The 23769-nt window shown below is 33.1% G+C and overlaps 2 long non-coding RNA genes across 2 annotated transcripts; one reads left to right on the top strand and one right to left on the bottom strand.

Annotated features, from left to right (window-relative positions):
- Window positions 1-937: 937 nt before the first annotated feature.
- LOC128289346 (uncharacterized) lies at window positions 938-2569 on the bottom strand. The gene is made up of 2 exons (XR_008278955.1): window positions 2299-2569; window positions 938-2190 (listed from the first exon to the last, which is right to left on the bottom strand). It is a non-coding gene; the product is annotated as an uncharacterized LOC128289346 (long non-coding RNA).
- Window positions 2570-9175: 6606 nt separating this feature from the next.
- LOC128289349 (uncharacterized) lies at window positions 9176-11488 on the top strand. The gene is made up of 2 exons (XR_008278958.1): window positions 9176-9352; window positions 11198-11488. It is a non-coding gene; the product is annotated as an uncharacterized LOC128289349 (long non-coding RNA).
- The last annotated feature ends 12281 nt before the right edge of the window (window positions 11489-23769 follow it).

Genomic DNA, 23769 nt, shown 5'->3' with positions numbered 1-23769 from the left:
GACACCAATCTCGGAATCTATGATCAAGAGAATTGAAGGGTTGAAAAGAGGTCACCAAATGGACCAATGGACAAACTCACACCTCAATGTAAACATAGGGGATAACCTTTTCCACACCATTCACTAGGACATTATGTTATGTACAATAGATGAGACGATATCGGGAGATGGTAAGAAGGAGTGCCTTATAATAGATTCATTAGTTATATGCCGCTTAATTCTTATCAGGTGCATATATTGAGCAATGTCACCGGAGTAGAACACCCCTTACTCATCTTGACAATTAGAACAAATATGAGATGTTATGGTGACACTTGCATGCTTAATCCATTTCTTTTTGTATAAAAGTCAATTTCTCAATAAATTAATGTACTTTGAATCAAATTGACAAAGTTTAGAAAGATTCAAATATGATTAGAAATCATATCAAGTCATAATGTACATATAGAGTCATGTCAAAATCATAAAACAAATGTTCGTAGATCTTCAACTCAAATCGAAGTCATTCGAGTTGAAAAAGAGAAGAGTTTTACAATAATATAAACCTTGAAAAATTTAAATAAAATTATAGAAATAAGATAAAAAAAAATCATTATTGAAGGCACTAAAATCATCTTAAAACCATTTAAAAAATTTTAATGGGTAATCGGAAGTGCCCGGGGTAAAAAATGAGCCCTTAGAAGTCAAAATGGATCAAAACAATGTAGTGGAGCAAAGTGGTGCAAAAGGCTAGAACAATGTGCGAGGTCACGACATGGGACATCATGTCGCGATGTCACTTACTGTTTATAAAAAGCATGATGTAGATGAGGTCACAACGTGATAGGTGAATATTTTGACATTGCAAGATGAGGTTGCAACATCACCCTCAGTATAACCCGGAAACACTACAAATTATTCCAAACATTCTCAAAACATACCAATAAGTTTTGAATAATTTAGAACACATTTAAATGGGATTTAAAACCATCATTCAACATAGAACTCGCATTCTTAAGAAGATGCTCAACAGTCATTGAATTAAAAAACATTGCCCTTTATCGGCATAAAATAAAAAATTACAACTCTTTATAAGGGACTAAGTCTTTATTACATGTCATTTTACTACAAATTCTAAGACAATATCACAAGTTTTTTCTTCAAGTGGTGATGTAATATCTCCAAGCCACTAGTTCAATCTTCATAGAACAATTTTCACCTATGCTAAACAACTAACGCGTTAAGCTCGAGAGCTTAATAAGTACTCGTAGATTATCCTAAATTGTCTTAATCTTAGTTGCTTGACTCTTTTATAAGTTTTATGCAAGAGTTCACTTAAAACCATATGTTAAGGACATTTCATTCTGTATTTCTTTGTAGCACAACATTAGTACTCAAGGCCCTTGAGATTTATTTTTCATTTATTTCCAATATATAAGGGTGCTTACCTATTTTGTCTTACTTACTTTTAAAGTGCATTATTTGCCATGTTACAATTAATTGTATCCTCACTAATTACTAAATTTATTAAGGCATTACACATATTAATCACTTATGCCATTTCCAAATAGCATGTTACCTCATAAAGCATGGTTCTCACATAGAGATATATAATGTTCTACTATATAAAGCATATATCCAAATCACATAATTGAAACTCTTTGAGCATCCATTCATTATCTTACATTTAAATCTCACATATTCAATTTATAAGCTATTCAAGCACTTAATGCTCTCATCAATAATTTCCACATTCATATATAAACACCATGCACTTTTTTGACTTCCTCATTCTCACTCATTAAGATTTTTTATAAAAAAAATTCAACCTTTAGTTCATTTTAGCAATAATCCACATTTCTCTACATTATGGTATAGCAATAATTCTTTTGACACTCCTAACCCAAATTTTAATGCCATTAAGCCAAATTCATATATTCCAACATGTTCCTTCTAATTATCACAACTTGTTAAACTATTATTTTTCTCATATATTCTCAATCACATTTTAAACATACATAGTCATTATATACTTTATTACATCATTTTAACAACTTCCTTAATTATTTTATTGAGGGGAAGTTAAGAGAATGCAAAGTACTTACCTCATTCGTAGTAAAAGTTTCACCACAAGGCTTCCTCATGCTTTCTCAACACTTCAATCCATCCAATTATTCACTAAAAATTACCCTCTCCATCCATCCAACATTTCTTAACACAAAATATAAACAAAACATTAATACACACCCTTCCAGACAACTTTCTTATGCTAAAATTCCAACTATAGATAATGGAGATGGTGGAAATCCACTTTCTTACCTTTCTTGGAGTTTTCTCCCTCTAGTCATGGCTTTATCTCACTAAACTCATAAACTCTAAGTTTTGAGAAATGAGATGGTAGATGAAAATGAACTTAGAAATTGGTTTCCTACTTGATATTACTAAGAAATCCTAATTTGACCTTATGATTAAATTTGATGAGGAATGAAAAAAGTACAAAAAATGAAAGACTTTCCCTTCTCAAAAAGAAGCAGCCGGTCATGGGTAAGAAGATGGGGTTTCTCCTTTTATTTTTCTATTTAAAATACTTAAATTTGGTCAAAGCGAAAGTCAAATCCCATTAAATTAAATGCGTGGTCCACATTTAATCACCATGCAAAAATTCAATCCAATGACTCCAAAGTTATTCTCAATAATTCAATATCTCAAATTATAATATTTCCGATATAAAATTCATGTAAAATGATTAAAACACCCTTCATGTGGAAAAATTGCATTTTAAACCCTATTTTGCTCATCACTTTGTTTAAATTTGATCAAGGCACTTAATGACTCAAATTTTCATATTTTATACTTATCAACCTTGATTATGAATTATCTATGCATAATTTGCATTTAGGACATTTCTCAATAAAATGAAAAATTTAGGATTTAGTTTCTAACTTTCATTTTCATTCAATTCAGCCCCAAAGATAATCATTCATTGCAATCGCTTACTAATTTGATCGTATAGCACTTCATTGGTGCGTTTTTAACTAATTTCTTTATTGTTGGGCTATTTTCATTTTAGTTCCTTGAATTTTACAATTTTTACAATTTAATCCCGAAGTGACTTCCATCAAATTAATACTCAGTTCAAGTCATCCTTATGCTTTACAATCTTTATTAATTTTTATTTCTTTAATTTGATCATATTACACTTTCATCCTTAACATTTCTAAATTTACAATTTGGTCAGATACAAACATCTCATATTCACAATCATTCTCTCAAATTTCCTCTTATAACAATCAAAATAATTCTTTAATACTTCATTTATAATTTTTTTTCAAATTCTCTTCAGAATTTCACTATTATGAGTATTAGAATAGTACCATTTATTGTATTAGAAATTTGGGGTGTTATAAGAAAGATCTTAGGATCTCCGCCAATAAAGTCATCATCGCTTGAACAAATGTTGATTCCATGGTCATGTTGACCATAAAAAAGAATGTGTTTACCTCATAGATGCCATTGAAGAGGTTGTTAGGCGAGGACAAGCTAGATAGTTGATTGGAAATTTGCCCCAACAAAGAAAGTATGATGAGGCAAAATTTTTAAAAGATACACTAGACAGGATAAAGTCCATGATAATATACCAGTCAGACGCACCATTAACATGTTAGTTGGTGCCACCAAAGAATGGGTTGTTTTGTAAACCATGAGGAAGACTTACTTCTGGAACATAATGTTTATAAAATTATCATTAAAGAGATCTTAAGTGATAAAAAGATATGGAAGTCAAATTTAATGAAAATAAAAAAAAAACATGATGTTTGACTATAATCGCAATAACCTCTAAGTAATCACAACCACAATTGCAAACTATGATGTTTAAAAGATTTTGCTTGACAAGGCAGTGTGGTGAAAGTATTACACTCGGTGACTTTTCAAAAAATAGGCCTCTTCAAACAAAAATTAAAGCAAGCCCCATTTTTCGGTTTGCTAACCAATTGATTTAAGTAAAGCGTTCAATCACATTGCCAATCACCATAAGAGATAGGGGAATACTATCACCAGCATGATAGAATTCTTGGTAGTCGATCAGTCGTCAGCTTGCAATGCCATTTTTGGATGACCTTTGATGAAAAATATTTAAATGACTATGGTGACATTCTATATGAAGGTTGCACCCATGGGTATGGGATATGTACAAGCTAACTAATAAAAGACAAGGTAATGCCAAATTATTTTTGTCCAATTATCATAGCCTACACTGAAGTTGGAAATGGCAAGGCCAGAAAAAAAGTATCTAAAGTAACAACCAAGAAAGAAGTTGAACAAAAACATTTAAAAAGTAAGAATGTGCTGCAGGAAAGAGCCTAGTGAACCTAAAAATCTTTAATGTCAAGTGAGAAATCAACCAATTGAATGCAAAACCAAAAGGATGAACAAAAAACTTACAATTGTTCTATAACAATCCCAAAAGAATAACTCGAACTTTTTCCTCTCTCCCGAGGCTAGAAAAGGTTTCTTAATAAGAATGTTAAGAGAACATCGAGGTGTTTGCATGGTCAACAGCAAAGATGCCTAGGGTAAACCTAACAATTATCCAGCACTCACTCAATGTTAACCCCAATGCCATGGTTGTTCAATAGAAAAGTTAAGGTTTGTGACTGAAGGGTTCAAGCGGTCAAAAAGGAAGTCCAAAAGCTATTGGCCACTAGTTTCATTAAGGACGTCACCTACTAAGAACAATTGTCTTATATAGTCACAATGAAGAAACTTAATGGGAAATAAAGCATGTGCATTGATTTCACGTAAGGCTTGTCCCAAAGACAATTTACCACTTCCCTCTATAGTTAGACTTGTGGGTGCTTCAACAAGACACAAGGCTTTATAGATGCCTTCTCTAAGTACAATGAAATCCTACTAGCTCTAAAAACCAAGAAAATACTACTTTCATAAATAAAGAAGGGTTGTGATCTTGTAAGGTGATGCTTTTTTGTCTTAAAAACGTTAGCCCAACTTATCATCAATTGGTAAATCATATTTTTGAAAAGAAATTAGGGAAATTTGTGGAAGTATACATGGATTACATGCTTGTAAAAAGTGTTTACATGGAATGTTATGGCTTGATAATGGTGATAAAATAATATTCAATAAAGTTGAATATTCAACTAATTATTATAAGACTACTAATATTAAAATAAACAATTAATAATAACTCTACTCCTAAATACTAAAAAACTAAAGACTAACTATTATGAATTAATGAAATTGAATAACATAAAATAAATATAAGACTTAAGAGACAACTATTGGAACATCAGTACTTCCTGTGGCATAGTGAAAAAGTAATTATGGTGGTCACAATCCATGAATCCATGTACAAGGAATGAATTTGGGTTGAAAAAGATTGAAAATGTACCTAAAATTGATCTAAAAAGGAGCAACATTAGTATAGGTTTGAAGCCTCTATCGAAATGGCAAACCTCAGCTGCAACAAATCGCCTAAATGTTTACGTGATCCACTTAGAAGAAGAACGATCATGGTCATCCACGTGAAATTAGTATTTTGGGTAACATAGAGTTGGGATAAAACCTTCCTTTTTATTCAAAACCACATATTATAAAATATCTCTGGGGGATTTAAGGAATCTTCCATAAAACATGATATCCTTACCATAAGGTTATCAATTTCCATAATTCCTTAAAAAATATCTTCAATTGAAAATTAAATCATTATTTAACAGTTTTGATAAAGATAAACCTAGTTAAAACTTGTATGAAATTCAATTAATATATTATTTTAATTGTATCCTCTAGGTGTGTACCTCAAGTATGTACATATATCGTGTTTAATATTTAAAATTATCAAATTAAACTAATCATAAGAACATTTCTATAATTAATTTAACTTATGTGACAGTTAAATATAATCCTAACTTTCTTTGGATTCTAGTCACTTCAACCCTAGGGTGTGTCCGTATAGGACCCTGCAATGTTGGCAGTAACATTAAAACAAATCCAATGTTACAAGAAGTAAGTGACATCTAGCAATCAACACTACTACCCAAGCTACAAGAAATTATAGTTTGACATAACCTTCTGTGATAATATTATGTAGTATATCCCTTTATCCTTGATATCAAAATTGAACCCAAGTCATGAAATAGTCACACTTGTATAATCCAATTTATGGAAAAGGGAAAATCATCCCCTAAGTGGCCTCTACTTGTATAAATTTATTAATCAATTGATGAAATTTATTGGGTTTATTGTACAAAGGAGATGACATATCCAATTTTCTCGTAAAATAATAAAACCCCAACTCATCATGCTTATTGGTGAGGCAAGTATATACAACTTTTGAAACTACTAATATAATAAGGCTCTTTCCTCTCACTACAATACCAAACAATGCAAAAAAAAAAAAAAAAAAACTAGGATGCACTTATTAACTACCCAAGAGCAACCCTAAAACTTTCTAAAGCATGGACAAACTAAGAGTGAAGTGGTCAATGAAATCCTCTCTAAAAAGACAAAGGGACAAGAAAAATCCTCTTTAATTTTTTATAAAATTGCTAAATTGATGAACATCCCATAAATAGAAAATATATATCTATAATAAGAGACTTCAATCCCTCCTTAAAAGCAAAGCACAAAACATTTCCTCCTCTAACATAAAATGTAATATCCCTTACCTGTATTTGACGCCGGAACAGGGTAAGAGGCATTACCGGACTTAAATACAAGCAAACATAAATTTTTGAGTTATAAATTTTTGCCTAAATTAAAATTTGTCACATGCATTCATATTGTCCCTAACACGAGCATACGAGGTCCATAACATGCTTAGGAAGCGGTACGGGACTAAATCGAGAATTTTAGAAAATTTTACGACACTTTGAGAATTTTTGCTAAAATAGGGGTCATACGCTCGTGTGGCTTGGGACACGCCCATGTTGGCAGGCTATGTGGTCACACATGCCCGTGTCCTTAACCCGTGTAACTTTCTGTTTGTCACCCAAGAGCAAATTGAATTCACACGACTATGGCACACGCCCATGTCTCATACCCGTATGCTTGATGTTGAGCATTCTATTTTGCAACAATTTAAGTGCAGGGGACACATGGCTGGATCCCACGCCCATGAGGCTGATCGTGTGTCACTCACGGCCTAGACACACACACGGCCTAGACACACGCCCATGTGTCTACCCGTATGGACAAAAACAAGGCTATTTACCAAGCTATTTTGCCACCCTTATTCACACATACACTTACCCCAATTCAAAGGAACAAAACAATACATACTTAGGCAACCAAAACATCCACATTCATGGTTAAAACATATCAACCTTATATTTTTGTCTAACACATTCACTACATTTATTAAGCCCTAAATCAACCATACAAATCTCACATTCATTAGGCCTCATTCAATTACTATCTAGTTACCAAATTATACTCAAATTCTTCAACTTATCAATAGGTCACAATTCCAAACATTACACAATCATGCCATAAATCACATTTCCAAATATTTCACATTCACCAAGCATACTGTAACACCCCGTACCCAAGACCGTTTCCGGAGTCGAACACGAGGTAGTTACGGACTTATTTCATTGACTTACACCGTTCATTTTTTTTTTCAGACAAGCTGGCTAACTGCATCACAGTCACTTTAAAAATCATATCTCGAGTTCCGAAGCTCGAAAACTGATTCCGTAAATTTTCCCTGAAACTAGACTCACATATCCATCTAAAAATTTTTTTCTAGAATTTTTAATTAGGCCAATTAGTACAGTTTATTAGTTAAAGTCTCCCCTATTTCAGGGTTCAACTGCTCTGACCTTCATGCATTACGACTTATATATCTCCCTGTACAGGGCTTCAATACTTATGCCGTTTGTTTCTAACGAAACTAGTCTCAAAAAGGAATCTATACATATATGGCATGACCTCTAATTATCTCTGGTTAATTTATAGTGAATTTCCAAAGTCAGATCAGGGGATCCAGAAATCGCTCTGGCCCTGTTCCACGAAAACTTAAATATCTCTTAAAATACGACTCATATGATCGTTTCGTTTTTTCCATATGAAAGTAGATTCATCAAGGTTCGATTAAATAATTTATTCACTATTTAATTCCATTCTTACTATTTTTAGTGATTTTTCAAATTTACATCACTGCTGCTATCAGCATCTGCCTTTAAGGTAGACTTTACCTATTTCATAGTTTCCATGATTCAACTAGCCCTTTAGCATATATAGCACAAAATATGATCATGATTAACTATTCCAATGGCCAATCATTGCCAAGCATATCCACACCTCTCAATAACCATATACATACAAAATGATTATAACACTATGCTCAAAATATATAAGCCATTTTCGCATGGCTATCCAAATATATACAACACCAAAGTACTTGACTAATAACACAAGGGCAGTCCTATACATGCCATTAGCAGAGTTCAACTAAAAGAGTACCAAAAGGGCTTTGATAGTGTGGACGACTTCGACTTTGACAATCCCGAGTCCGATAGCTGACGAACCAAAATCTATAAAACAGAGAATCAAAGAAACGGAATAAGCATTTAATGCTTAGTAAGTTTTGAGCAATGAAATTAGGCACAATTGAAGTATAGCATTCATATGACTAAACAGATAATTCCATATACACACATTCTCGAAATCATACCTACTTCACATTACCAACCCTTATACTCATACATAAGAGATCAACTTAACCAAAAGCCGGAAGCTCATTAATCGACTGAGCGAATACTATTTAAAAGGAATCAACTAATCCAATGCATATACGAAACATACCTTGTAACGCCCCAATTTTTGGGAATCCTGTGAATGTTGGCATAGGTTTAATTATGTTAGTGGGCCTCTAGAAGGCCCAAGCTTAAGATAGAACCTGGTAATTTTAGTTAATTTTTGTTCCATAAGAAAAAGGGAGTGAAATTATGAAATCGGACCTATGTGAAAATGTTTGAAAATGCTATAGGCTAAATTGAAGTGGCCAAATAAATAGGAGTGCAAAATAGGAGGATTTGCATGACAAACTTCCCATTTTACATGAAGTGGCCAGCCATCATGTTGTTGTAGACAAAATGAACACTTGATATCCATAATTTATGGTACAAATTGATACAAATTGATAATAGGTTAGGTAAATGTTTCATGATAAGAATTTCATGTCTTTTGTATTAAAGAATTAAATGGATGAAATATGAAGTTTTATTAAAAGAAAAAGGGGTGAAAAGAACAAAGTTTTGTCCATCTTTGTTCATCATAGCTGAAAGTTAGAGAAGAGAAAGGAGAGGAGAAAGCTCTTGAGTGTTCGGTCACTTGGGGAAGAAAATTGAAGGTAAGTTCATGGTAGTTGGCTTCTATCTTGATGTTAATGAGTTATTCTTGATTCTAACTTAACTCTTGAAGCATATTTTGGTTTTTAGTTGTGTTGTAAGCATTTAGTCATGAATTAAAATGAAGGAAATGGCTGTTGTTTCATGTTCTTTTGATGAAAAATGGAAGATAGGTGAAGTTGAGCCAAACAAATGACCATGCATGTGCCTTAGATGTTAAAGGGAAAAATCAGCTAACATGTTGTGCTTTAAAATGATGAAATGGAGATTATACTTAAGTAAAATCATAGATATGTGATGATTGATTGGTGATATACATGTTTAAATAACATGCATGCAAGTTATGTGTGAAAGAGTGATTTGGTAATAAATCTGCTTGGGACAGCAGCAGTAACGTGACTTTGGAAAATCACCATAAATTGTGGGAGATGAGTTAGAAGGTGAATAAATTATGTAATTAAAGCTTAATGAGTCTAGCTTCAAATGAAATAAACTATAACATATTTTGAATTCTGTACAATGAGAAATTTGATTCGTAATGAAGAGTGGTCAGATTAGTCAAACAGTGAAACATGGGAAACTTTGAGAAAATTCTGGTATTGATTGGCTAAACCAAAAATTCTGAAAATTTTATGGATAGAAGATATATGAGTGTATTTTCAGGGAAAATTAACGGCACTTGATTTGGAGTTTCGTAGCTCTAGTTATAAATGATTTAGTGACTGTTGCTCAGAAAGACAGCTTGCAGTGAAATTATGATTATGTGGTAAACATTGACAAAATTTGTTAATGAGTTGCTTATTGATTTCTTATAAGCTTACTATGATCTGTAGGTGTGGTTGACCGAATATTGTAAGGGGTTAATCGTAGTTTGTATTTGAATAGTTAGATTAACGTGTTAGTAATCCAATTGTAGGCGGTTCGTGTGTGGATCTCGTCAAGATATCGTCGCAAGCAGTGTGTAACTAACACCCTCTTTCTTAGTCTAGATCGGCAAAAGTCGAAAAGTCGAAATGCCGAAAACCGGTATTTTGTAGATTTGCGAGTGTCGAATGCTCGTGAGGTAAATCGATTAATGTTTTTGGTAAGCTGCAATGCTTGGACGCAAAGTGCATGATTTACGTGCCTCGATATTTTTGGGCTTAATGGGCCAAAATTAGAATGATGGGCCAACGGCCCAATTCGGTAAGAACCCTCGATGCACGTAATTCGTTAGTACGTGAAAGGTAGGAATATGCATGAAAAACCCTAAAATAGATAAATTACTGAAATACCTTTAAAAGTGGAAAATTTACGCTTTTACCCTTAGTAGATAAATTACAGAAATACCCCTAAGGTGAAATTGACCTAAATGCATGTTTGATGTTGTTATTTATCTGCATGCCATGTTGTTATTATCGATGCATGGGATTGGGATATTGACGGAGGAAGTCTGAAAGTGGCTTGTCCACGTCTTTGGAGGCTTTGCCTCAATTTATCGTTAATCGAGCGGCAAGAATTTCAAGAATGTGGAGTGTTGAGTTGGGTGGGTTGAGCTATTCCCCACATGGAGTGTATGGCTGGTACGGTGGAGTGTAGTGGTTGATGGGTTGAGTAGTCTCCCCAAATGGGCTTGCATATGTTTCTTGATGTTGCATGTATTTTGAAATGGGCCTATGGGCCATCACTGTTATCTGAATAAGGGGCTAAGGCCCAGTTTATTGTAATCTGAAAAGGGCTCTGGCCTAGTGCCACTATTACCTGAATGGGCTTAGGCCCAATAGGCTTGAGCTGACTTGGACTTTGAATGGGTTTTCCTTACACACTGAGTTTCCCCAAACTCACCCATTTTATTTTCATCCACGCAGGAAATCCCCAACCATAGTGGGTTTGGAGCTGTGAGGGAATTCGGAGTGGCCACCCGTTCTGAAAGTTTGATTTTCTTCTGGTGAACTGGACATCCTTTTATTTACGTTTCAAGTTTTGGGGCTTTTAAATGTAATAAGGCCGCTTAATTATTTTTATGGTTTTAATATGTATTACTAAGATAGGTAATACTTATATTTAACTGTTGAAATTGGATAGCTTTAGGGCGCGTTTTCAAAAACAACAGTTGATTTCAAAATAACACGACAACAAGCAAAGCTTCCGCAATGAAAGTATTTTCCAAAATTAATCACTTTTCCTAAAAATCGGTTTCCTAGAAATATCCATGACGTTAAGGTATGGCAATGGCGGTATGCATGTCTAGGATTGGATCCGAAGGAGCTTGGTACTTAGCAATCCGATGGACTCGCCACCTCTTTTCCGGTTTCCTACGGTGCATGACTTCCATTCACTTTAACCTTTAATGAATTAATCTTTTGAACATCAAGTACGATTTTCTGGACTTAGAATGGAAATTTTTTTTTTTACGTTTTTGATGTGGCATGCCGGATCCGGCCATAACTTCTAGGCCGGGTTTGGGGTGCTACATACCTCATCGTTGGGATTTTACGAGCATATTAATTGAAATTATTATAGCAAGATCGCTCATTCCCAAACCAAGTACCTTCGGGATTTAACCGGATATAGCTACTCGCTCAAATGCCTTTGGGACTTAGCCCGGATATAGTAGTTCGCACAAATGCCTTCGAGACTTAGCCCGGATATAGTAACTCGCACAAATGCCTTCGGGACTTAGCCCGGAATTAGTAACTCGCACAAATGCCTTCAGGACTTAGCCCGGAATTAGTCACTAGCACAAATGCCTTCGGGACTTAGCCCGGAATTAGTCACTAGCACAAATGCCTTCGGAACTTAGCCCCGTTATCATCTGAATATTCATGCACATATCAGTAAATCATAACACATCTTGATTTCATTTTCATAACTAGAATTCAAACACAAGTCAATTATTAAGCATTCCCATTTTCGGCTCAATAGCCACATACAAACTGCATGATTTGGTTTGCTTTATGACATGATCTCTATGCACATACGGCTACCCATCATACGTATAGACTAATTAACTCAACATATAATTCAAGTAGAATCATTATATCACCGTATATTTGTTATGATTATACGTCATGACTTAATCAAATCGTAAACTAAGTTTCATTACTCAAAACTTACCTCGGATGTTGTCGAACGATTTCGATGACTATTCGATCACTTTTCCTTCCCTTTATCGGATTTAGTTCCCTTTGCTCTTAAGCTTAATTTAACAAATAAATTGATTTAATCATTTGAACATCAAAAAGAGAAATTCAAGGTACTTAACCCATATATACATTAGACATTAGAGTCACATATATATGAAATCATGAATCAACTCAACATATTAGCCCACACTCTCTTTTAGCCGATTATCTAAGCCAAGATAAAAGCATCAATATGCTTGCCTCTAACCGAATACATGCAACACCAATCTACCTCATGTGGCCGAATATGCATGTCTATGTTGAGGCCGATTATATGCTTAATACTTCCTACAAATATGGTTACTTGTATTGACTACATACCATTTTGTTTCAAGTTCAAAACTCGGCTAATACACATATATACACTAGTAATCAAGTACTAACATTTGCACTTCACTTTACTACCAATTCTCATCTACTTCCTACCATGGCGAATGCATCAAGACACCATACCATTTCAATTTTGGTCATGGGTTAAACAAAGAACTTAATGTCTAACTCAAAAATGCTAAAAAGAAAATCCAAGAGTCATCAATCACCATCACATGTATCATTACAAAGCTTCACACTTAGCATGCAAATGACATCAACACAAGTCCACCTTAGTCGAAACTTAACTCATCTTCATGCCTCATCACCACAACATCAAACACCAACCAAGAAGACAACACCCATGGCCGAATATCATCTCCATCTCATAGCAAAGATTTAAACCATGGGCTAGGTAGAACTCAAGCTAACAACTAAAAACATGCATGAATCTCATGGAACAACATCAACATACCTTAGTCTAGTGAACCACCATAGCCGATTTTCTCCAAGCTCTTTCCCTTCTTTTTCTTTCTTCTATTCGGCCAAGTTGAACAACATGAGAACTTTTTCTTCATCATTTTCCTTTTCATTATTTTATTACCATGCTCCTTATTTTATCATTCCTCCCATAAAACACTAACATAACATGTTTATAATACCTTTTTACCCATAGCATGGCCGGCCACCATCCCAAGTTTTGGGTATTTTGACATGCAAGGACAACATTTTCTAGCATGCATCAATAGGACACTTTAACATTTGCTTAGCACATTTCTAAATTTTCTCACACAAGTCCTATTTAGCAAAATTCACTTACAATTAACAAAATTCAAACATGAAATTTTCACACATGCCTATATACATATAATAAGCATCAAATATAATGGTTAATTATTTTTATGACTCGGTCTTGTGGTCCCGAAACCACTTTCCGACTAGGGTCAATTTAGGGCTGTCACACATACCATGATCATATCACCATAGACATTGACATATACATGAATATACTTAGGCTTACAACCATGTTAGCCAATATAAGCCAACTTACATAGCCAAATAGCAAAACAAGCCTTTGACGATTACAAGCCATTACATTGACTAAAATCATATGATGCATATAAGAAAATGACCAAGTCCCTATACATGCCATAAACTCAAAATACTTGAATTCATCAATACCCAAAATGATAACTTGATTGTGTGATAGGATCTCCGGCGATCTCCAACCCAAGCTAGCTTGGCGACACTATAAAACATGGGAAAGGAAGGGGATAAGCTATATAGCTTAGTAAGTTCGTATGAACATAATAAGCAACTCTTACCAATCATTTACCAAATCCAATGATATAAGCACAAGATAACATAGATTGCATTAAAACTCACAGTTATAACTTATTCAGTCACATTGTTTGTTCTATCAATTTACAAGCATAATTTAACATGTCTTGACATTAGCCTAATAACCAAAATCTCTCCATTATAACCGTTTATCACAATCAACCAATCATTTCAAACCTCATAATAAACATGCATATTAATTATGAGTGTTCACTTTTCAAGCATATATTCTAACATCTTTCAATTATTTAAGCCCATATCTTCTCATAATGATTTAATAGAAAATTATGCAAATTTTTCTTTTTCTCATATCCGATAAATCACAATTTGTGTGAATCAAACATGCTAGATCATAACTCAATTTGGCCCGAAAGCCAATTACATAATCGCCAATTGAATTTACCATATATTTCGTACATCACAAGTATAAATCAATAATCACAAGGCTTTCGCAAAAACATTCTCATAGAAACCATGAACTCACAATATCATGAAGTCAATGCTTATAAACTTTATGTACATACCTGTACAAATTCGTAATACTTACATGTTCTTTCTCTTCTTTGGCATACCCATTAAATTACTCATTGAATCACTTAGAATACTAAAGGATACTCGGGAATCTTGTACTCACAATACCACCGTACCAATGCCATATCTCAGATATGGTTTTACATGTAATCTCGTATCGATGCCAATAGTCCAGCTATGGTCTTATACGAAATCTCATATCGATGCCATATCCTAGATAGAGTCTTACATGAAATCTCATATAGATGCCATATCCCAGATATGGTCTTACATATAATCTCAGTAACCCTAATGTCATGACATTTGTATCCTATCTATTCCTAAGGTTCAACCGGGACTTTTGCTGTATCGAACCTCTATCGGTCATTTCCGTAGTGTCGTACTCAATAACATTCACATTTTATTTCAATAATATAGCATTTACGACAATTATGTCAATTAATCATTTATACATATATAATTTAATGCTTATTAAACATACGAACTTACCTCGACATAAAAATGGCGGAAAGGACCAAACCGTCAAATGCTCGTTTTTCCCCCGTTCTAATTTCGAACCTCATTTTTCTTGATCTATAATATCACATTTAACTTATTTAATCATTATACTATTCAAATCAGCCCAAAATTATATTATTGCAAAAATTACATTTTTGCCTCTAAATTTGACATTTTTATAATTTAGTCCCTAGGCTCGTAAAATGAAATGTACTCAATTTCTTCAACACCCATGCCTAGCTGAACCTTATACATGCTTATAGCAGCTGACATTTTTCTTTTATTTAACACCCATTTTTACAACTTTTTATAAATAGGTCCTTTTAGGCATTTTCATCGAAAATCACTTAGCAAAAGTCGTTTATCATACATCAAACATACATTTTCTACCATTAAACATCAAAATACACAAATATCCATCATGGGTGAAATTTTAGACTTTGATTATTTCTTAAATTAGTGGTAGAAATAGGTAGATCATGTTACAAAGATTTCAAAAACATAAAAATCATTAAAAACGGGGCGAGAACGGACTTACAATCGAGTTTGGAAGCTTGAAAAACCCTATCCATGGTTTCCCATTGTGAATTTCGGCCATGGGAGGAAGATGGACAAAAATTGGCTTTTAATTTGGCTTTTTAATTCATTTAATTACCAAATTACTAAATGCTCTTAATGAAAAATTTTAAAAACATACCTAACCATGTCCATTTTTGTCTAACAACTTAACCAATGGTCTAATTACCATTTAATGACCTTCAATTTAAAATTTCATAGCACCTCTAGCATGTAGAATTTAACTTTTTCACTTTTTACAATTTAGTCCTTTTGACTAAATTGAGTGCCCAAACGTCAAAATTTTTGAACAAAATTTTCGAAAAATCATTCAATAAAATTGTAGACCATAAAAATATGATAAAAATAAATTTTTCTAAGTCGAATTTGTGGTCTTGAAGCCACTGTTCTGACTAGACCTAAAATCGGGCTGTTACATAAAACACTCAAACTCATTACTCTAGATAGGACATGTCTGCCTCCTTAACAGTGGCCTTCTACCATAACTACCTGAAAAAATATATCAAATATTACAAAATATGGTTGACAAATCCAGAATCTTAGTGAAGTGACAACTACACATGCTACAAATGAAGTAAAGTGTAAAGGATTAAGAGAAAAATAACATTTACAAAAAAAAAAAAATGTCACGATTTTGATGAAAAGATAACATCACTGGAAAAGCATGTAACATAAATGACAAGAAATAATAGTAGAGAAAAAAAAGAAGCAAAAGATCCCTTTGAAGGGAAGAAACCATTATTTATAAATAGAGGGACAAAGCCTTTTCAAATATGGTTTCAAAAAGAATAAACTCATCAACAAATGACACAATAACTAAGCCTATTATTAAGACACTGATAGGAACTCAATAAAATTTTAATGCTTTAAAAGCAAATGATATGCTAGGATAACAAAATGTGACAAGAACAACTAGTACAAAACAAATATAAAGATAAATGCTTGAGTATCAAGAAAATATTTCACTATTAATCAATTTGCATAAAAGAAGAAAAGAACACCTCAACACCTCATTCCAAAAAAAAAATCAGTTTAGAACAAGTCATTTTATAACCCTCTCAGTGACTAGAGGAAGGGACAACTTTTATACATAAACATTGCCCCCTAAAGAAGCAACAAAAGTCACCTTGCTAAGAGGACCAACTCACTAGGCATAAACTCAAAACCTCAAATAACATAAAGAGGCGAGGCCACCTACAAATGTTCTTTAGTAGTTGACTTCAAAAAATCACGATCATGTCACATCACATATCATAACTCCAGGACTAGTTTCTTAAGTTGATTGGATCATGTTACGTTTGGGTGTTCCCTAATGGGTTCCATTGACCCTAAAGTCGACTCCACCTAGAAATATAATCATTCAAGGGTAATCATTCAAGGGGGCATACTTTAGTCATAAAGTCTCTATACATATGATTTTCTCTTTGCACAATCGTGTGAATCACTTTAAGCTTTTACCCCTTAAGTCTTACATCGACACAATTCGAGGTCTATTGAGATTCAATTTTAAAGCTCTAATTCAAGTTCTCTTTTTTGAACCTAATCAAAATTATTTGCGAGAACAATTAATGCCTTACATTGTTGAGTGTAAGATCTTTTTTTGTTATGGCTCTCCTCCATGCATTAACATTTCCTATGGGAATTTAACATTTTCATAATTAGTGTTTTGTGTTTCCTCTTACTCAACTTTGTATATTTGTACTCACCAAAGTTAATTGCATATAAAAACACAAATAATTTCATCTATGTGAATATGAGTAATGGGAGTTTTATTTCTTTGTAGGCAATTTTTCCGGTCCCCTTTTTGCTTTCAAGAAGTTTGAAGTTCCCTGCAAAAATTGATTCAATTTTGAAGCAATATACACATTTTCCTTATCTACACACTAACAACCTGCCAATGTTGTCTAGAGATGGATCTCGAAGAGTTTATTTGGAACTTTCTTTAGGGTAAGTTTGAAGCTTATGCATATGTTTCTTTTTGACTTGCATATACATTCGTTTTAAAAAGAATCTAACCCAATTGATAAGATTGATTCAATCAAAACCTAATAATCCACTTGGTGCAATTAAGTATGCTAAAGTCAGTTCTTGTCCTTAAGTCTGTAACAAGGTAGCTAGTACCGTACCGGTAGGCATTCCATTTTGTCTTGGTACTAGTACATATTGGTATTGATATGTTTCTGTGTATCGTTTTGGGTTTATCGTTATTTTTAAATAATTTTCACATACATAAATTTATAGTCTCATTTTTAGTTTGATAAATTATATATACATTTAAATATTTTTAATATACATTTATAATATCATTTTTAGTTTTTAATAAATTATATATTATTTTGATAAAAATAAATTATATATTATATATACATGCAAATATATCTCAATTACATTCATATAAATATATTTATTTATAAATATAAGTTTTAAAATTATTAATTAGGTTCAACAATTTAATTTAATAGATTTTAATTTTAAATATAATTATAGAAAAATTAAAATGGTTAAGATAAAAATTTAAAACTAGTTTAAAATATCAAAATTTTGTACTAACTAGTACGAGCCAAAACACATTGGTACAAGCCAGTATTGACTGAAATGGACCGGAACACACCGAATTGTACCGAAATTTTTACTGAAATGGAACATTCATTATTTGGTAGCAGTTTGAGATTGAAACGGTACATACCCTAATTTGGTGCAACAGTGCTGATGCACAATACAAACTACTATGACACAGAACTGATTCAGTTAGTTTAAATTCAAAATTGACTTTTAAACTATATCACATTTTTCACTTAAGTATCTGATTTTTTTTTTTATTATGTAAAGTGAGCTTATTTTACCCCAAATCACGATACCGATCAATAAAAATATGACACATATCATATTTTTATTAGATATCATACATTTTTTGGGTAGAATGAAAATAAATTGATAGTTTAAGTATCACTTTTAATAAAAAAATTAAATATTTAAATGTGCGAATTTTATAATTAGACCAAAAAATAAACTGTTGTATATTTTTTATATAATGAAATTTAAATTTTAACCTCTGAAATTTATATTTAAAATGAATCATCAAATCAAATATATATAATTATTGCTTGTATTTAACATTAAATTTAGTTATAGTTGAACCAATCCAAGGGAATCAAAATGTGAAAGTCTAATCGTATTTAAACATTGAGATACATGTACTAGAAAACTTGATGCAGAGGTTCCTGAAGTTTTATTTTTATGTTTGCAGCTCCTTAGAGGAGGTTTGGGTTGCAATCCTTAACATTACTGGTCCCCTATCCAATTGGTCATTTGCTGACAATAAGCTATCAAGTATGGAAATTGCTTGTTTTTCCTGTGGTGTAGTCTGCTTTTCATAAATCTCATTTGCAAGGATAAATGTTGCAGGTCCGGAAACTGCCGAAGGCGGCCCACCTTCCTACATATGCCGACTTACCGGAGCCAGCCATGAGAATTGGACCTTTTGGTTGGAGGTATAATTTTATTTCAGTTAAACAAAAACATTAATGTAATATTAATATAAACATGATATGGATACAATAATTGTGAATGTATATGATGTTGCTATATTCCATGCCTAATAACTTTCTTTATGATGGGGATGTGCTTGCAGGCTAGCAATTCTGAAGATTTAAGGGTAGATGTGGCTGTGCTTGACCAAATTTTGGTTGATGAAACAAAGAAGTTGAAGGCACTTTTCCCAGCTTGGGCGGATGTGGTTGCTTATTCTAGTTATTTGTCTACCTATATCTTTTAGTTTTTAGTGGCAAATTTTATTATTTTGTTCAATTTCTGATACTATTTTAATGAATGTATGGATGTCACAATTAGTCGAACAATCAATCCATGTATCCAGTGTAGTGGAGATTGCAGATTCATTAACTATCAAGATGAATCACAAGTACATTAAAAAGCAACTTCAATAATTTTTTCTCCTAATAATCTGCATATCATCTTTGTATATAAGACCATCACGAGAAAGAGAGAATAACAAAATACAACTCTAAAATAAGTGCTGAAAACCTGAAATTGAATAAAGGGAGCTCAAAAGTATTGTTTACTGTTTTATCACAAATATGTAGCTAAATAGAGGCTCTAGCTCTAGAATCTTTAATTTAATTCTCTATTCAAAAAATTTAAAGTTAGTAAAAACCAACTAAAATCAGCAAGTTCAAACAAGTTAAACCACAGGACAGAATCTCCAACATTAAAATGCAATATGCTGCTATTTATGAAACCTCTAGAACTATATATAATGCAGAACACGGAAACGATGCAATTACAATGACTAAAGACCGCATGAATTCTGTCATATTACACACCCATTCAACCCGTGGATCAAACTCCTCTAACCTTGACTTGAGAACTGCTTGGGTATCAACTTTTCTTTGATTCAAAGGCTCCCTCTGACCTTCAGTGAACAATAAGAACAAACTAAGATGGTGCAAGATACTAGAACATGAGACTCTTGCAGTAGATATGAATCTTGAAGTTGAAACAAATATGAATGTAGAAGTCCAATTTTGTCCGACCCACTACAAACAAAAAATCAAACCAACAAAAAGTAAAAATAATAAATCCATTAAAATTCAAAGTCCATTTATAAGGCCCGAAAGTCCAAAATTTACAAACTCAAATAATACAAAACCCTAAAGCCCAAATGGCCTATAACCTAAATTATTTTCAGTAAAACTAAAAATCCTAAGCATCACTCCTCTCGCGCCGCCCGAGGCACCTCGTCCCAAGACCTGATGCCACTGGCACTATTGCACCAAAATGGCAAAGGCAACCCTTTTCTCCTCTCCATTGACCGCGTACCATTACCCGCAAAAAGAATGGAAAAGGACAGCAACAGTAGAGAAATAGCGCAACAGAAATAGTAGAAACATTGAAAATATATAGAAAAATCAAGATCTAATATATTATTCGGCTATAAAAGCCAGATCTACCATGTATTCTTTTACACACACGCAGAAAGAAATACAAAAAGAGTTTCAAGTTTCAAAAGGTAGCAATTTTATTTTGTCTTTGATTTTATTCTTGAAGCAAATAAATAATAATAAGTGAAAATAAAAAAATAATAAAACGTTACGCCTCCATCGGCATCTCTTCCGATTTGAGAGGCCGTCGAATCCTTGGGGATTCAGCCAAGGCCGGGGCATAGGGCGTCAGGAGTTGAAGGGTTTTTCTTTTTTTGGGGGGGGGATTTTGACTTTATTTCCGGCGATTTCAACTCCAAGTCGGAGTTATACAGGAAAAGGAGAGCAAATAAATATTTTTAAATTTTTTGGCTGCCGGGAACGACGGAGCTGCCGCCGGTGACCGACTGCTATTGTGACGGGCACTTGCCGGGCAATGGCCCAACGAAGGGAAGTTGAGAGAAAAAAAAGGGCTCTTAGATTTTTTTTTTAATTTTAAAGGCATAAATGAATTTTTTGGAAGATTGTGACTTAAATAGGGGTATAAAACGATGCTATTTCAGAAGTCAAAATGACGTCGTTTTGGCCTTTGACCCGCGTCTGACCCGACCTGAGAGCTAGGATCCACGTGTTTTTTAAAACATGGGCTATTTGCACTTGTGACCCTTCCGCTTTTTTGACGATTTATAATATGGTCCTATTTCTTTTTTTTTCTTTCTTTTAAAATTTATCCCGTTTAATTTTATTTTTTTATTTGGGTCCCTCTGAACGATGCGCATAGGGAAGTTCGGATATTCTCCCATTCGGTCCCTGTCTCGTTTTTGCGCACTACAATGTAGTCCTTTATTTCTGTTTCATCTCAATTTGTCCCTAAAATTCTGTTTAAATTTCAATTTAGTCCTTTTTGCATTTATTTTATTATAATTGAAGTCCAAAACTCCTTTTAATTTCAATTCAATCATTAGTCTATTTAACTTGAAATTTTTTATTATTTTAAACTATTTCATGTATATCTTGTTTGATTTATTTATTTATTTATTTAATTTCAATTTTAATCAAATGTTTTATTGATTTTCACTTATTTATTTATTCACTTAATATTTCCTTTATTTTATTTTTACAATTGGCTTTTTAATATTTTCTTTTATTGTGCCTTTTTATTTATTTATGTACTATTTTCAATATATTTCAAAATTTAGATTTTATTATTATTATTATTATTGTTATTATTCATTTTATTAGTTATTTTATTTTTTCTTTGATTGTTCATATTAGTATTAAAGTAGTATAAATCATGTGATTATCTGAATTATTTTTGTTAGTATATTCATATTATTGTTATTTACTAGCGACAATTTTATTCGCATATCATCGTTTTAAATAAGATAAATACCCATTGTTTTAAATATAATGCTTGTTATTTTTCAAAAAGAAAAATTTAAAAATAGACAATGTTTTGTATTTGGAGATTCGAGAAGTCGTACCTTAACTTACAGGGTTTCGATTTTGTCGTTGAACCTAAATGACCGAATATCCTTTTAAAATTTAAATGCATGAAATTTAAATAAAAAATAATAAAAAAGGCAAGCTTATTCTCAAGGATTCGAGGTGTCGTGTCCTAACTTAAGGGATGTGATATTTTTTTACCTCGAGATTAGACGGTTTTTAACATACTTTTCGATTTATTCAAGCAATTAACATTAATACAAAGAGGGATCATATTTTAAACTCATTTTCACGTTTTCAACTTTTGGCACTAAAGACATCAAGTAATCAATTAGGTAGCAATTTTAGGCGTAATGAGGGTGTTAATCCTTCCTCTTGCGTAACCGACTCCCGAACCTATCTTTTGGATTTTTGTAGACCAAAAAAAATATTGTTTTAATAAATCAAACCTTTTATTAAAATGATCAAATTACGAGGTGATCTGATCATGTCTTATAAAAAAGATTGATGGCGACTCCCATTCTCGTTCTCAAAATAAATTCGATTTCAAAAAAAAGGTTTCGATAGCTTGGCGACTCCACTGGGGAGAAAATAAGAGAGTCAAGTCATGAGTTGATTACTTTTGGTATTTTTGTCGAAAATTGATAATTTGGTTTAAATTTACGATCCCTTCGTTGCATTTCATCCTTCATGTTTTGATATCTCGAGTTGTATAGCGATTTAATACATCTTGTTTTTGTTCCTTTTGTGTGTTTATTGCATGTTGTATTGCATAATCGCTCAATTTTACCCTTCTTAAGTGGGAGTCAGAAGCTATTCCTTCGTGAGGTCTTCACCTCCGTATAGGTTAGTGGATTGCTTTCGGGATACATCCGTACTTATGTCTTCGTGAGATCTTCATCTCTGTATTGCCATAGGGAAATGTATTCCCCTAAACTGAAATCGGTTCGTATGAGCCTATAATGGGTGAGGATCGAGGAATCTACCAGTTCAGGTACCCTTACTTTAGAACCGAACCGCATGTAATGAGCCATAGGAACCTACCCTAGATAGAACCACACCGAACCCCAAATGGTCACCCGAATAGGTACTCTATTTATTGTTTCTTGCTTGTTTTAAATTCTAGTTTTGTATGAAGTATACTAACTTGTTTTGTTTTGTTTTGACTGTGATTGCATTGTATTTTCATCATAAAAAAGGGTGTTGATTCACATTCGGTTGCTAAATAGAAAGCTTGTCATGGAAAATGGGTTTTTTGATAAAGTGAAAGACAACACGGCCACGCAAAAATGGTTCGAGAAAAGGCAACAAGAGAAATGTGACAGCCTGTGAGAGGGGCAGGTCAGAGATATGGACCACGTTAGCAGAAAAGCTTTGGTCCGAGTATGAGAAGTGGCTGACCACTTGTAGACCCTAGCCGTTCAAAGCCTGAAATATGATTTGAAGTTGGATCAAGGCTGAGAATTGGCTTTGGTTTCTTGGGAAAGTTAAGGTTTTGAATGTGAAGGCGAGGCCATATATGTATCCGCCTCATGTAAAGAAACTTTTTTTCTAGTAAAGTTGTTCTAATGAAATTGAACTAGAATAAACGCCTTTTTGCATGCATCTTTTCCATTC

This window comes from Gossypium arboreum, chromosome 2 (assembly GCF_025698485.1).
Source record: "Gossypium arboreum isolate Shixiya-1 chromosome 2, ASM2569848v2, whole genome shotgun sequence".
NCBI classification, from domain to species: Eukaryota; Viridiplantae; Streptophyta; class Magnoliopsida; order Malvales; family Malvaceae; genus Gossypium; species Gossypium arboreum.
The sequence above is the reverse complement of the archived record's forward strand: the minus strand, read 5'-3'. Positions and strand labels throughout refer to the sequence as shown.